Genomic DNA, 17801 nt, shown 5'->3' on the forward strand with positions numbered 1-17801 from the left:
TCATCATAAATCATATAATTTACAATACTCAACAACATTAATGCTGACAACATTGTAATATCATGCAGCCCTACATCCTGCTGCCTGAACATGTATTGAATTAGGTTTGATGTTCAGGTATTAGCTCTTATTAGCCATCCATAACAAAAAAGTCCACACTACTTCCATATTTATAACAGTTGTACTTTTTTGCATGCATACTCACATAATATAGATTGCATAATCACACTACCGGTACTCAAATCACAGTGTTTGAATAATGTCATTTTATTATTGAAGCAGAAAACTTACCTCTGAAAAGAACAGTGAGGAATAATAGATAAAAATAAACATAGCATCTATACATTAATAATCCTGAACATCTTTCCTGCAGCAATGGCTTCGGCATGCTGGTCTTGCTTCACCTAACTCACCTGTTGTCTTTAGTTCGGTTTTTGAAGATAAGTTCAGTGCTAAACAAAAGTTAATCATTTCGTTAGTTTCTTTATCTTTCAGTAAAATAATTATCACATACTTTTAAATATCAAACAAAATCACTATTGTTAAAAGCTAATGTGACTTCTGCCGACCCAAGAGCACCCAATCAAATTTATATCAAATATGATTTAGAATCATGTTTCTTCTTACATACTATTAAAATGCACCACTTGCATGATTAAAGTTTTTTCGAAAAGTATGCGTTAAAACACTTTATGGGCATACAAGTGATGATGTAATGTACTCCATAGCCTCTAATGTTTCACTTAGCCACTTGACGACATCTGCCTTTTTTAAGTGCAAAATGCTTCAAACATAAGAAATAGGTACTCTACCATCATATTTTCTTATTTTAGACTTTAACTAAAATGTTCAGGATGAAGAAACCTGATGAGCAAAAACGGCCCCTTATTTTCAGATTTTGAGACTCATACCTTCCTTCGTGTGAGGAACAGCTTTTCCTTCACTGAATGGAGTAAAATCTTGTGCGAGAACGAGCGGCTTGACAAAAATCAATTGGCTACTGTTGCTACACAACTGACTCCTTCCAAGGTCTCTTTTTTCTTTCCACTGTAATAAAGGAAACATTGCGGTGGATGAACCTATTTTGACATTGAGTGTCATTGTGGGAGAGAATTACAATGTACAGAGAAAATAACTGGGGAACTGAGAGAAAAGTGATTGAAAAGAGAGGAGATGATGAAGTAAAGATGACCACTGCAGCGATTAATATCATTTGCCGGTAAATCCAGGTTTCCTTGGTTTTCCAATCATCGCTGATGCTTGAAGCCAAAGCGACGCTGCGAACTGGGATGGCTTCAAAATCCCCAAGCTCAGAAGTATTGTTATGTCTCTTGGGTATTATCTTACAAAGCCCATTATGCTGCAGAACAAAAAGGAGACACAGGCCCAGAACTGTAGTAAGTCCAGCGTGCACACAAACGTACACCCGTGCCACCACATGCACGCTGAGTCGTTTAATCTTTGCAAAGATATGTATTATCAGTACAAATCCCAGCATGCCCCCGGATTACTGATATGTGTGCATGCAGCTGTGGACCATTAAAAACAGATGTGACGTCTTCATTTCTTTGAGATAGATAAAATGACTACAGCAAAATCAGTAATGTGTAAACAATGCATTAAAAAAGAAAAAGAAAAACACTTAGGCCACATAACCCAGTGAAGCTGATAATTTCTTGTGGATATTCAATGAATAAAGCCAGTGCAGCCATAATCACTGGTGCTGTCAGAAGCATATGCACTTGCCCATTTATATGTACGCCTGACCCTCCAAGATTCTGTGCAAATGAGCACTCACAACATAAACACATGCACTCGGCAGAAAATAGCAGATTGCAATGTGGTTCTGCAATTAAGGTTTAACCACTGTGGTCACAGGCACCAATGTGGCAAGGACTTGACACTTACTTCTTTATTTCTGGTTGATCCAGTTCAAGAGAGTGATATAAAGTATGACACATACTCTTGTACTGATTTACCACCCAAGTTTTTTTAGAGAACCACTCAAATCACCTTATATAAATACAGCTGAAGGACCACTTACTGCATACGAAGTACCACAGACAACCTAGTCTGGTTTTATGCAGAGAGGGAATACTTCCGTGCTCAAAATGACACAACCATGGCTGTGGTTCAAAGATATTTCAAATTGCGCTGCCATGAATCTTCATCTAAAAGCTAAACTTATCTATGTTTTAAAGGCTAGTCAACACTTTGCAGTGAAAAGAGCCTCGGCTCACTGGAGAGGGAACTTTCCAAACCATGTTGGCAGATCTGCTTTGTAGCCTCACCAACTTTGTTGGCTGAGCCTCAGAGAAATTTTAGGTTTTTGTAGGACTGCAGTTCTGACAAGGAACCGAGACTTAAAGGCACCATCAGTACATGTTCCAAACTGATTCAGATATTGTTTATGTTGTTTTTCCCTCCCTCTCAAGCTTGTTTTTTATACATGTACGAGCAGATACACCAATGCACGCTTTGGGTGACTGCGACCTTGAGACTCAGAATAACTTCAAAATTACAACAGCTCCTCAATTTTTATATGGAGACATTATTTGGAGACTTGGATCAGTTTGAAATACATTTGACATGTTTGCCGTTCATAGTTTAATTTAAACGTTACTTATTCATTCATACCATCAAATGTCTTCGATTTGTTTTATTTAATTTAGTGCTTGAGCTACATGACCTTTGTTTTGCTTTGCTGACTATCATAAGATACAAGTCATATCAATTGTTGTACCTCAGATTTTGACTTTGTATTAGTTTCCATCTTGTGTTTTTTAGACTTTGTTTTCCAAATTCAGATTTATTTGCTGTAAGGCTCCAGTTTTGTTTGAGCGCTTTCTCCAACAACACGTCTAACTCTGCATTTTTATGCTGAAGGAGGCTCAGCTCTCCAGCCGGTCACTCCATGGTGATAGGAAACAAAACCAACATGGAAAAGCTGCCATTTCCAGCCAATCATTCACATGTAAACGGGGTCTAAAGTATGCAAAATCTACATTTAAACGCTCTCGTTTGCAGCACATGTCATTCATAGTGTTCTTTTTAATAAATCATCAGCAAAACCCAAGCAACCAGAAAGTGCAGTCTACTTGAGTAAGTGTGCAATTTAGCATGATTTATGTAGGATCCCAGTAATTCAGACTCCAGGTCCAGTAGGCTGGAGCTTTTCACAGGCAGACTGCACACTGGACAGGTGAAAAGTCTATCACAGACAGAAAAATAACCACACAAACATGGACAGTGAATTCTCTCCAATTAGTCTCAAATGCATGGTTTTTGACTAAGGAAACCGTAGAACCCAGAAGAAAACAAAAAGATAAGACACACAAACAAAAAGTAACTAGCAAATTGCACTCTGAAAGCCCCCCCCAAGGCCAAACTCTAAATGGAGATATTTTCACTATGTGGCGAGAGTGTAACACCACCGAGCAGCCTTATATCATATTTAAAAGACATTTTTTAGTGCAACAAACATGTGATAAAGAAAAAAACATTGCCAAAGCTCTTGTGTACAACTCTCCAATGAATCCAATTCTCCAATTTCTACTTCATCCGCAATATAGCTACGTCGTAATTTTAAATGTTCTTTTAATAGAAAATTGGGCTCTCGCCATTCTTTTATTTAATGCTGTAGAAAGTGGCAAAGCAAACATTAAAGGGGAGATTAGAAATACGTTAAACAGTAAAACAAATGAGCACAAAAATGTGCATTATATCTCTCACCTTTTCTCATGTTAATTGCTTGTCCTTCTTTCTTAGCAACTCCTTTCTATATATTTTAGGAAAACAATACAGCTTCGTTAATTGAAAATATTCTGAATATTTACAAGATGTCACCCATTCTCATATCTACATATTGCCTTTGTTGCTTTATCTTTTATTCCTTCACACAGATTTAAAAAAAAAAAGGGAAAGCGAGCTTTCAAAAGCACTAACAAATACAAACCATATCATCAAGTAGATACGTTTTCACTGCTGTCTTGCATATGTAACCTTCTACAGTGATAACCTTGTGCCAAATAAAACATGCACATCATATGATACACTGCCTGAAGGGATCAGCTGAAATGCACCATAAGTATGATGAGTTGACCATTACATACATTATTTACAAGTTCCATTCAACCATCTTCTACACCTTTTTCATCCAATTTAAAGTTGCAGAGAGCTGAAATGACCCCAATAAGCGGGATCATGGAGTGAATTACAGGTGATTTAGCATTATACCAGTGGGTATGTCTTTAGCACCGAAAAAGAATCCCGCTCTTTGTACATATAAAAAGTAGCACAATGACTCGTATTAACACTTTGAAGGACAAGCAGTAAAATACTTGAAAATTGAAAATATCATCCTCAGAAGGTTGTTAAAGGCTTTTCTGAAGCCCTTTATATTCTGGTTCTTTGGAACTTACCAATCACAGCACATGCAGTTAAGTTTAACTATGAATAGGATTGAGGTAAATGCAGAGATATAATTTCACCAAAGGGATCATCAAAAATGTCTTTCTTTCTTTGTTGTCTTTCACAGGGAAATCCTGTGGTACTCGTAGTTAGGATTGTGCTACATAAAAGAGAATGTAATCAATAAGACAGTTTCTGGTTTGATTCACGTTACAGTCCTCCATTTTATATTCCAAACTTCCTGTTTATCTTCAAGGAATCTCTTTTGAATTTCATACTGACATGAAATGTTTTGAACCTAGCCAAGGTTAGCAACAATAAGTTACACCATAAAAGTTACAGGAACAGCTAAAGTTTAAACTCCACATTTAGTGCAGCTTGCTGTGGTAAACCAATGATCCTTCCATCTGAATCTATCTGCTCCGAGATGTATGGTAATTATTTCAAACACTTTCTGGAGGCATCATCGGTGTAGGTACACTGACTCACTGCTCCAACACCTCAGGATGTTGCTTCTTTGTACAAACAATCTGTAAGATAGATATGTAGTAAACCGTAGATACTACACACTGTAAATATAACAGCAACCAAGGATGAGCCCTTAACTCTTTCTCTCTACACCTGATCCATAATTAGCAGGAAGCTGTGATCCTTTTTTTTTTAAAGAATAAATTGGTCAGTGAACATTGTTGTGAATACATTTAGAATTTCTGTTATGTTTTGTCATGTGAGGATTGGAAAAAAAACAAACAAAGAGGAATTCCTGCACTGGTTAGTAGATAACAAAATTACAGGCCATGCTCATCCAAACCTAAATTGGACAGCAGGATAAATCTTAATATGTCATTACTATGGCTTAAAACGGGACCTCAGTGGTCATTAGGCAGACGAATGATGGTCTGAGCTGAGATCAGCAAAGCTGAGGATCTTGAAAATGTTGCAGGCCAAAGACCAAGAGAACCATGAGAATAAAAAAACATTACTCCATTATAAACAGGGCCTACCACTCGGGGTTTGTAGGGCAAGAACTTACCCCAGCATATATTAGACTGATGATGGGAAAAAACCAACAACATTAATCCCAAAAGGGAAAGTTGAAGCTGCCTTCACCTGACACTATTTGGACAGTGCAAAGAAAGGAGAGCACTAGTACAAAACCCACACACAGGAAGAAGTAGGCCAAGTGGCACAATCCAAATCATCCTGTTGTCAAGCAGCAATTGTAACTGTTCAGCCACTGTTAACCACATATATAGGTTGATGAGGAAAAGGAGAGAATTAGACAGAAAGTAGAAAGTAATTATGCAGTGATTCAAAGATGAGATGGCGAGTACAAAAAAAGGAGTAAAGGTTAGATATAGAATACACAGGCAGATAAGAGATATACAGCAAATACTACTATATGTGGTGTGGTTGTAGAAAGTGCAACAATTAACTTGAGTTTCAGCTATAAAGTTCAAAAGCCTTTACCCTGGAATCAAACTGATGGTTTTCCCTCATTGCAAGACTTTGCAGCCAAGAAGACTGCACTTCCCATCAAGATGAACTTCACAATTAGAAAAAAAAAAGGTCCCATATTACACATCAATATTCTTTCATTTAACTTGATTATAGTGGGGGAGGGGGTTTCAGTCAGCTTATGTCGCATTAAGACTTTATTGCTCAAGTAAAATTTTACTTCTATGCAAGTTTCTCATTCTCTGCTTCCTCAGGAGCAATGAGGATTATGTCAAAGTTTTATGACTTCTTAACAATACAGCTTTTTTTATACCCACTTCGGTATGAGTCTTGGGGTTAATTTTGGATTGTGGTGTATAATGAGAAATTCAAGAGATCATGCATCTCCTTCTGAAATGAAAAAAAAAGTTACAACTCACCATTATCTACTAATTGTCTACTATGCAGAGCAGAGGACTTTGTGATCAAGCAAATGCAAGTGATGCATTTCTGATCATAATTTGTGATGAAGAGTGATTACACAAGCAGGGTGACCTCAGTGTATATAGGTCCCATCAGCCTGAATGAAGACATTATCAGAGCTGTGAACATGTTTGTGCATGGCAGTAGCCTCTAGATATTCATCTGAATCAATACTAAAACAGACTTCAAATCAGTGAGCCACTCCACGTTGAAGATGCCAAATGTTTACCAAAGTAGGAAATGTTTTCACGAGGGGAGGGAACTTTGAAACCTTTCAGCATGAGGGCAGGCTATGAGAGGGATATATCTCGGTGCACAAACACGTGTACGTGTGTGTGTGTGTCATGCTGAAGTATAAACATGTTTCACACAGCAAAAGCCAGTAAAATTAGTAAGAATGTGCAGCCCCCCCCCCACCGCCTCAAGTGTATGCTCTCAATGCATAATTCAACAAACACATGAAAACTTAAGAACTTGGATCCTTTTTGTTGTTTGTTTATGAGTGCATATTGGTGGTAGTAAGATAAAACAGCGGTATGGGGTATTTCAATAAACCAAACCACGCACTCGCTCCCCTTACCATTCAATCATCTCATTTCTCTGTGGGAAATTCCACAGCACAATCCAACTTGTCATTTTTGAATATTATCCTTTATAGGGGGATGATTTTCTCGTGGCTGACAAATATCTGCTCCGATAGTGCCGTATCACTTTAACCACAATTATTTAAAGATGTCTTTTCCATTATGCCTTTGCAAGGTGCCAATGCTGTCACATTGGAAAACAACTTAGTTCCACTCCCAAGGAGTCCCTAAAAGGGCTGTAATAAGAGTTATTACTTAGCCCAGAGGAATTGTTATCCATGCAGACTGCAGACACTTTGCTTAAAGCTGCCACTTACTCCACACACCTGCTGTTCTCTATCAATTCAGATACAAGGTAGCCGTTATAGATTATAACAGGGAAAAGATTTAGTGCATTATTGTTCTCTGTGACTCACTGCATGGCTCACAAGTCTCACGCAGATCGTCTGGCTTCATTTCCCATCTCACGTGGCAGCATGTATTGAGATGACAATGCAACAAGAAGAGTTAATTCATGAAAGGCATGCTGTGGTTACACAACAATGTAGCCGGTAAGTGACCCTATCAAACTTCAACCGGCTTCTGTTGAACCCATCCTACTATCGTCTACACCACTTTATCTTATCCAGGGTTGTGGGCGAGTGCAGAGTAGACCCTGGGCACATTGACAATCCATCACAGAGAGACAGACAATTACATGCACGTTCAGAGCTTTGGGCAATTTGGGCAAAACAATTAACCTCAAATGCATGTTTTTGCATTGTGGGAGGAAATAGGAGTACACACACACACACACACACACACACACACACACACACACACACACACACACACACACACACACACACACACACACACACACACACACACACACACACACACACACACACACACACACACACACACACACACACACACACACACACACACACACACACACACACGAAAAATATGCAAACTCCACACAGAAAGGGCGAGCCAGTATTTGTACATGTGTGCTTCTCGCCATGAGGCAATTGTGCAAACCACAGGATCACTGTGCAGCCTCTGTTGAACCACAATCGTAAAAGTGCTGTGAAATGTGTTTATAATGAAAATGTATGGAGGTGACACAAATATATCAATGCAATGAGGCGCAATTGTGTACTTTCTTTAATGTATATTTGGTCCATTCCTAAATTCCTGAAAACGAGCGACACCAAAGAAGATAATCATACTTTGGCATTATAAGTTTACCATGGTTACCATTGTTTTTAACAAGATCCTACCAATATAGTAATAATATCCGTTTAGCTGTCTTTAAGAGGAATTCATGCACACAGTTTTAAAGTAAATCTTTAATTTCATTAAAAAAAACTAACAACTAAACCGTTCATGTCCCATAAAACACAAACTGTGTTTTGCACTGGTGTTTTAGCAGTGCTCGGAGTGCTCACTCACCTGTCAGGTCAGCTGATTAAACTGCTACATTTTTTATGTTTCTTTATTAGCTGGAATGTGTGTGCCTACCAGTGTTTATAAATAATAACTACTAAAGCACTAAAGTTCCCAAATTGTCCATGATTTTCCCTCGAAATACAGCAAAATGGATGCATCCACTTTAAAAATGCCCCAATTTCCTACCTGGGGTAAATCCCCCTGTAACCGCCTTGAGGGTCAGAGTAAACAATAACCCTGTTTTCCTGCTCAAGTATCCTCGTAACCATAGGAAAGAAGCCGTGCCAATTTCTGAATTATGCAACTTCTCATTGTAATGTTAACTACTCATCACTTCCCTAATTTGAAACTGTAAAGAAGAAAAGGAAAAGGGCAACTGTTAATGAGTAACAGCAAAGTGTAATATTACACTTACAATTCCAATTCCACAAAGGTTACTATGGTGAGCAAACAAATGTAACCAGGGTATAATTCCCCAAAATAACCTTCCTAACAGAGCATAGATAACATATCAGAAGTTGAAACTAATGAAAAATATTAGATGATTCTGAATTTGATTGGAGCAACATATCTGATTAAAGGTGGGCCAGCGTCTTGCAGTCTGTAGACGTCTAAGAAATGAGGCCTCCAGTTTTTGGAGTCCTAAAGGAGAAATGTTGTCCCCTTCTCATCTCGTGTACGATTCTCACAGCCCAACAATCCTGGATCTTCCGTCCTACAGTTTTCATTTTATGATGCACCCGATGTGTTCCACTGGTGAAAGGTCTGGACCTCAGGCAGGCAAGTTCAGCAGCAGGCCTCCGTTACTGCGGAGATATGCTGCTGTGATGAATGCAGCATGGGGTCTAACATTGTAAATCATTGCATTTGTTTTCAGATTACACACCATTTCAACCTTCTCGGATGCAGGATATTTTCAAATTAGCTGTTGTTGCAACTGGACAAAAACCCCATTCCATAAAGTATACCTGTTTTGCATATTATACACAAATCTAACCACATTCAACTTTTGAAAGCCATCATCATTAAATAATGATTAGTTATTAGATCAACTATGACCAATCATTCATCTTAAATATTCTAATTCGAAGAGAAGGAAGGTTACATCCAGTAGAGATCATCACATCCTCACAAGACAAACACAGGGGGGCAGACAGTCACACACTGAAAGTAATGCCGACAGGCAATTCAAGTCCAATTTTAGTCCTAAATGCATGTCTTATAGAAATCACATGCATGCACAAAATTGTGCATTCATGAAAACTCCACATAGAAATCTCCAAATATTCTCATTATGAGGCAAAAGTGCACCACTGTGTATGGCTCAATAAACTACCAAAGACAACATTTTACTTTTTCTTTTATGCAAGTGGTTCCATCATAAACTGCAAACATCTTTGTTATGTGTAGGGACCAACAAGATAATAACCCTGCCAGCGATAGAAATGAGAATGACAGAGAAGCCAAGGCAAGAACAAGACAAGTAACCAAAGCCTGTTTCAGTCACTAACTGCAGCCAACTGCCCGTTGCTAGGCTGCGCTACCAGACAGCAAATAAAATGCTTTGAAGGGCAATTTTTTTTTAACAAATATACAAATTCTTTATTGATGTTTGTTCATTCATCCATTGTCTTATCCGCTTATTCCCACTCAGGGTCAGGAGGTGCTGGAGAATGTCCCAGTGTGGATTGAACAAAAGGCAGGAAAATACCTTTGACGGGATGCCAGTTCACAGATGGACTGACAGAGACAAGCACTCATCTGTGCTTTCAATCACGTCTATGGATGTTGAAAAGGTCTCAAATCAACTTAGATTTCGGAAAGATGGAGTAAACCCTGTAGAGTGAATCCCCCTGCAAGTCTAACCACTGTGCAACAGTCACTCATTTATTCACACTACTCAGATTAATTTCTTCTGAGACATTCATGAAGCATTAATACATGTCAGCAATGATGTAAATTATCTGATCACTTCAGTTCACCTGTCAGCTTATCTTATGTAAATAATTCAGCCAATAACTTACTGCACCAAGTTAACTAATTAAATTAGCCCATTTTGATAATAAAGTATTTCATGGGTGGTTTGCAGGCCATTTAAACTTCAGGGCGAGATCTTTTCTATTATGGCTCTACCTGACTCTCTCTGTAAGTCTTTGAAACTGACAGCCCATCATAAATCTAATTTCATGGACACTCGTTGTCAATGAGCATCTTCAGCCTGCAAAAATGTCACCTTATACTGCCAGTAGATAATATGAGATGAGACTGGAGTTGAAAAACATGAGACTACCCCTGTCAAACAGAATGAAAATCCTATTTACTAGAATCAGAGATACATGCTAAGCAGAGGATAACATTAAGCACTATTGAGTGCAGACTATTTACTTATTAACACGACCCTACACCCCCCTCTCAGTCTGGGTTGCTTGCATAAACCTCGGAGGAGCAAAACAATATGATACCAAGTTATTCTTTGTCACATTAACTCCAATTCTTTGTTCGCTTCAGTCTTTTCCACATGAAAAAGGAGTCCGCGTGTGCGCGAGCATGCACGTGTGTGGTGATTCACTGCATTTGTGTGTCTCGCTACATATCAAATATTTCAGCCTCGGAATGTGGATGACTTTCCCTACCTTGGCAGCCTTCATCCCTCCAAAGCCGACACTGATGCAGAAATACACCACCGCATAAGCTCTGCCAGTGGGGTTATGCCAGACTCTGAGGAAGAGTCTTTGTGAACCGTGACATCCAGGTGAAGAACTGCCTGTTTGCAAAGCAGTTGTTCTTCCCACTCCAGTGCAAGAGGCACAAACATAGACCAGCGGACCAGCAACAAACGCAGATTGAGTACACCTGGATCCCATCACCAGAGATTGAATCCTGCCTCCAGGAAATCATGCACATTAGGTGAAAAGACAGAGGAGTCAGAAATAAAAACTGACCATGAAATATCTTTCTTCGACTAACGGCAGTTTGCTGTGCATCAGGGTAAGGATACTAATCATTGCATTTAGGAGCAGGCACTGATGTTTCGAACTGTTCCACACACAAAGCACCAACTTGGTGAAGCGTTTGAGTTAAAACCAAGACAATACAATGTGTGTTTGTCATTTATTCTGCTACCATGCTATAGTTATGGTACAAAAAATAAATAAAGGAATAAAGGCTTTCTGTCAATGCACTGCCCTGAAGTAAGATTTCATTTCCAATACATTTGAAAGGCTGCATTGTACTAAATCCACCCATAATCTGAATTCTCCATTCAATAGTGCTCCTTTGGCTTTAAATGGCTTTCAAGATAGCTCCCATGTCAACAGATTTCATTACATCATGAGGACAGATGGACTCAACAGCTGCCTGAATCTTGTTAGTGTCCATTTTCCCTACTTGTTGTTCGGTTATTTGTTGTTTTGATCAGGTTGGCACATACAATATTGTGGCGCTTGTAACCTTTTTGAAATGTAACACACACAATGGCCTCCCAGATTTGGGTTGAAAAGAGATTCTCATTATCAACAAAACCTTTGATGGTTTTACATGAGAAAGCAGCTCAAAGGACCCATCTGATACACCAGCTGAACATAAACATGCTGAGCAACCAAACGTGTGGATAATTTTCAAATATGTAAATGTCCGAACAACAACATAATTTGTCGATACAACAGGGACCAGACATCTACGACGCATGTCTGGACTTTTGATATTTGACAGTGTAAACAGCAAAGTCCAGTTTTTCTTTTGCAAATAATTAAAGATTTTCTCATGTATATATATATATATATATATATATATATATAAAATTGTAATGAAACAAACAAGTCATGCAATGCCAGCATTGGTACAATACACTGAGGTGCTTGTGGACTCTATTTTTGAGTGCCATTGGAAACCTGGCTCTAGTAAACTGAGTAAAACTCTTGCAAGCTGCTGTTTCATGATAAATGCCAATACTGAAAACATTTTAAAATTGTTGTCTGCCTCCCAACAAGCTCATCAAATAAAATTAAACCAGTACTTTTGACTTTCCAAATAAAAAAAGAAAAGAAAAACATGACCATAACATGAGCAGCATTAGTGACTCTGGGATAGTTGTTGACTGGCTTGCTTCGACACAACTAACAATGACAGAAAAAAAAACATGCATTGGTTGTCCATTTCATCGCAAGTGAAGGCATCAAAAACGGGCTGAGTTTTTCCCTCAGCAGAGCCACAGTACTCCAAAATTGCTGGATCAAAGTGTTGCCTGTAACTCTCTCCTTGAAATCAGGTGCAAACAGGACTGGAAAATCAAACATGCAGCCTGTCCACAGCCCTCAGCTCTCTATCTCCTCCCACCAAGCGATTCCATCACAGAGCGCCGGCGTTAATATGGTTGATGCAGTCCCTGCCCAGAGGGGGTAATGAAGTGACTAAGGGCTGAACGTTCCTGACCGCCGACAAGACAGCAGGTGTGAGCAGTGAGGAGTGTGACTGTGAAAATGTGTGCTTGAGAGCGGGTCGGGTTACGCGAGATAGACAGACAGGTCTCTAACCACAAGCCCAGATCAATTAGTTGTTCTGATCAGTCCCCTCTTTGTTCGTCATAAAATCCCCAGGTTCACCCCTGTATATATCATATTTACAGCCGCGTCACCAGCATCAATCAACCTCCTTTCTTTCTTTCTTTCTTTCTCTCCCTCTCTGTCTTGTCTCTTTCGAGCACTCTCTCTTTTCTTCTCTCTTCTCTTCCGATGTCTATCCAAACACCTCTCCTTTAACACTACATTTATGCGCCTGCTTGGTAAACGGTAATCAATGTCTCACAACGGTAGACTGCTTCATCTAAACGATTTTTCAGGAGGATTGCGTGTGTGTGACAATGAGAAAGTGAGAAAAGAAAGAAGACATGGAGAGAGAAAAGTGGAACAGAGTGAGAGATAAAACCATTAGACTGTACACACACACAAAGTTTTTGTACATAAGTAAGCATACAGTTTCTGCATCTATGATTTGTGCATGTGGGAAAAAAAATGTGTGAAAATGCCTGCCTGGAATTGGCACGGACTTCAGAATGTCAGTAATGCATTCACTTTTGGTACATAAATCACAATCAGCTCATTCTGCCATCTGGGTTACTGCTACATGGCCCCTGTAATGTACATGCTGGTTAGACCACTAACTGAATAAATGAGGAGTCCAGGATACAAAGCAGAGACATGTCAGTACTGGACAATAAGATGGCAAATGTATCCCCCATTTCTTCTCCCACCACTGTTCTTAACCAGCACAGGCTTCATACTATGCATCACCCACCAGCGAAGATATTACACTTCTTCTTGTGTATGTGCACTAATGTGCATGTGAATGTCCCTCAATCGCATAATCTCAAAACACCTTGTGACATTTATCACAACGCATCATGGTGACTCCACATGTGACAGATGAATAAGAGATTTAACACAGCTATAATAAATACCAGAACCACCACATGCTGAGGCAATTACACAATGCAAACATTCATTGAAAATGCATTTTAATATGGCAGAATTGAAGAAAAGCCACCTGGTGAATGTTCAAAATGACGAATGCTTCATTAAATCTGTCTAATGTTTTGCTGATCTCTGCACCAACCAATTTTCATCCGATAATGTGACCACCGAAATCAATTTTTCAAACACGGGGTCAATAAAGGTCATGGTCCTCACCCTGAGGTCCTGTCTCTTTGACGGATTTGTGTACAGATCAGTCTAATTGGAAAATTAAGGCCATTGATTGGCTATTGGGACAACAGGCCTTTCTCTCACTCACAGGAACGCCAATTAGTTCGGGATAAATGGCAAAGTGAGGCATGCCAAAGGGTTTCACCAACAGACACAAACATCTCCCATATACACACATGTATAAAAAAAAACATGTGATCACACACAGCACGTGTGCATATACAGAGGAAGACACAGTCAATAATGTAGACAAGAGTAAACTTAAGCATTCCTAACCTCGGTCAAGGTCACTTGGTATTATCCAGGCTTAAAGTGTTCAGTAACCTCACAGTCACATATCACATTCTGTAATATGAAGCACACGCCGACACACATACGTATTTCATCCAGATATCATAAAACTAGCATTAAACTGGGAGAGAAAACATTTGATCCATAATCAGGAAAGAAGGTACAATTTATTTTCTATTGTTTTAATGGGAAGGTCTATCTTGCCTGAAAGTATTTCCGGGGCTTACAGGTAAAATTACATTGAGGCAAATATAAATTGTCATATCCACAAATTGGTCAGTTGAGTAAAAATTAATTATTTAAAGGGGAAAGTAAGGAACAAAAGCTCAATGGAGGTTTTATAGGGACAGAGGTACAATTCTGAGTGAGCAACTGCTGAGATCTGCATGATGCACTAATATTGGACCTTGTCCAGCCAAATGTGTTAAACAAACAAGACTAGAAATTGCTGCTGATGCTAATTGAATATGTGAAAATCCATTAGATCCACAGCAAGACTGCAAACAATGGCAACGTCTGGTATGAACGGCTCAACATACCTTAAATGGTGGCGATATAAGAGACAGAAAACTGAAAGGGAAGCTTGTTGTTATTCAAATTGCTACTGAGACTTTAATGTGTTGGGCAAATGTGCAGGGTTGTTGGGGTGGGGGATTATCACCGTATTGTTTCCGAATGAAACAGTTTCTGTGTTAGTAAGCTTTTAGGGCAGCTTCCATACGACAGCATGGCTGTAGTGCACAGTGGCACACATCCAACTTCCCCAAATGCATCCTGTTGGCGCATCAAGTGGCTGCAGTCCTCAGAAACCCGTCTCACACTGCGGGAGGCGCCTTGTTTTTACACCCGCAATTATTTTCATAAAGTCTTTGATTAATCTGCATATCAATACGCATTGACTTGCATTTTATTTCAGCTTTAATTAACGATGGGGGGGAAACAAAACCCACAGTGCCGTCAGATTTTGATTCCAACGGTCAAGGCACAAATACTACTGCTGCCCAATCTCAAGAGTGGATTTTTGATTTAATGAATGTATGCGGCGGATTTATGAGTGTGAAGTCCTCTCACACCCTGGTTAATTCGTCGAACATATTTTCCCCGCTGTTTTCCGTCACGAGTAATCTGATTACTGTTCAAAGCGTTTGGTAAAATCACGACCGGTCCCCCAGGCGCTGCGCTCATTACCGCCCGCACTAACCTGATGTTCAGATGTGTTGCAAGTGGCAACAAGTTACAGGCGACTGTGTTCAGCCTTGAATATAAAATGATGGTGAATATGCGATGAGAACCAATCAATCCATTCTCTCACGCTCGAGGTACTCACAAGTATGAACACACAAAATCAATGTGTGCATTTGTTTTATTTCTTTGCATTTTGCCTGCGTTGCATCGCACACAAAACTCCCACAGTGCCAATGAAAAGAAGTGATTTGCATGACGAAGAGGAGCTGCCACAAGCTGTTACAAGATCACGCGGTAAACTTTCACGTTAAAATCAAACACTCTCAAAGTCCTTACCTGTGTTGTGGCGTGGCGGAAGCAAAAGCTTCCCTCTTTTTTTGCTTCTTCTTTTCTTTGACAAGTTGCAGAAGGACGGTGGTGACGAGTGAACTAGTTGCCACTTCCACCGGAATCGAATGGACATAGGATTCCTTGTGAGCTGGAAATGAGATGGTCGGATGCCGCGTGCACCCAGTGTGCCACCGCGCTGCGCGTCTGGAGTCGCCTCCGCTCCGGAGAAGCGCAGAGAGGAACAGCAGTGCCGCTCGCTTCGCTCTCTGTACGACGCGGTGTGGAAAGCCCCTGGTGGTGATGGAAGGAAGCTGCAAATGAAGTGGACCAGGGGGAGTGAAAAAGACGTGTGGTGGTGGCGGTGGTGGTTTTGAGAATCATTAGAGCAACAACAGAAGCACAAACTAAAGAAAAAGACATCTTTTTTTTTTTGTCCTCACTCCTTGACAGGTTGCCCTTCTCCCGGACGCTGTACTGTTTACACTGCACATTTATCCTCCAAAATATGATTTCTCACAGATTTGAAATACGGATCTTAAACTCTGAAAAAAGGTCGATAGTCCTTCAGGTCAAACAACACACTAATGACTCTGACATAATGGCACCAGCACTGTGTATAGTACACCATTACTGCCTTTACAAATCCAGTTCACAGCCAGAAATAATGTCTTTTTCAGGATGTGTGTTGCGATATCAGACAGCTGAACCCGGGAGTGATGAAAGTGTGGGCTAAATCCATGCCTTTAATAACTGAAAGTGTTTGCAGCTTGGTCAAAAAAGACTTTACACTATTGGCCTGAGTTATTTTCACATCTTTCTTGTTATTCATTCTATTTGATCTATTTTATTTATATATATATATATATATATATATATATATATATATATATATATATATATAGATATAGATATATAGATATAGATATAGATATATAGATATAGATATATAGATATAGATATATATAGATAGATATATATATATGTATAGATATATAAATGTACACTGTAAATATCTTGGACATGTCTATACATCCTTAAATGTACTTTGATATTTCATCGAACTATTGTGTTGCACTGTTTTTTCTTTGTTGTTTCAACTATTTGATGCTGTTGCTTTACTCCCAGCTGAGCAAGTTTCTCATACTGTGAAACCTATACCTGGCAATAAATCTGTTTCCGATTCTGATCCTCATGTGGAAAGTCCATACAGACGTGTAGATTGTGCTGTATGTTCATTGTTGAATCATTGGCTCACAACAGTGTGGAGAGTTTAGAGGAGAGGGAACATCAGGGTGTTCAGCCGCAGTAGAGAAACGCAATCCTATTTTTATGACCTGCATGAGAGGTAGAAAACAACAAAAAAAGAGATGAAGAATTGCTTGAGCACAGTGGTGTACGATGCACTGTCTGGAGTTGATATTCAGATGAAATTTCTTTGGGTATTTTGAGAAGGTGAAAATGTCAAGAATGCCTCCTTCTTTGAAGTGGTTCACCTGTTAATCTGTGCGCGCATACATGTGTGTGTGTGTGTGGGCGTGTGTGCGTGCGTGTGTGACAGTGAGAGACAAGGGACAAGACGAGTACAGCACAAGAGAGACTGAGACACCGAGAGTAGGGGGAGCGCTGCAGATTAGCCACCATCACAACCAGCTAGAGCCTCTCTGAGGCTCAGTCAGCAAGGTTAGGAAGGTTAGAAAGCTGATGTACCAACAAGGATTTTAAAAGCTACTGTGCAGGAGCTGTTCACAGAGAGGTGCTAAATAGAGGAATGGGATATGTGTGTGTGAGAGAGAGAGAGAGAGAGAGAGAGAGAGAGAGAGAGAGAGAGAGAGAGAGAGAGAGAGAGAGAGAGAGAGAGAGAGAGAGAGAGAGAGAGAGAGAGAGAGAGAGAGAGAGGGGGGGGGAGGCGGTTAGGGAGTCAGCGAGGAGCAGAGAGAGAGAAAGT

The sequence above is a fragment of the Blennius ocellaris genome (assembly GCF_963422515.1).
Source record: "Blennius ocellaris genome assembly, chromosome: 4".
NCBI lineage: Eukaryota > Metazoa > Chordata > Actinopteri > Blenniiformes > Blenniidae > Blennius > Blennius ocellaris.